We start from the raw sequence: 317 nt of genomic DNA, 5'->3' as shown, positions 1-317 counted from the left end.
CAATGACCCTTTTTCAGGTCTAAACGTTTCTTAATGCCGTCGATGATGAGCTTGTTGGAGGATTCCGCTTGGCCGTTTCCCTGTGGGTAACGAGGGGTAGAGGGGCTCAAACGAATGTTCCATTTGCTGCAAAACTCCTTGAAGTTGCCCGACATGAAATGTGATCCATTATCAGTAACGATTTCGTAAGGTAGACCGTGGCGGCAGATAATGTTTTTCCAGATGAACCCACAGACTTCTTTGTCGGTGACTTGAGCGTAGGCTTCAGCTTCGATCCATTTGGTGAAGTAATCAGTGGGGACGAGAATGAAACGCCG

The sequence above is a fragment of the Brassica oleracea genome, chromosome C9, assembly GCF_000695525.1.
Source record: "Brassica oleracea var. oleracea cultivar TO1000 chromosome C9, BOL, whole genome shotgun sequence".
Classification (NCBI taxonomy): Eukaryota; Viridiplantae; Streptophyta; class Magnoliopsida; order Brassicales; family Brassicaceae; genus Brassica; species Brassica oleracea.
Note: the sequence above shows the minus strand (reverse complement) of the source record.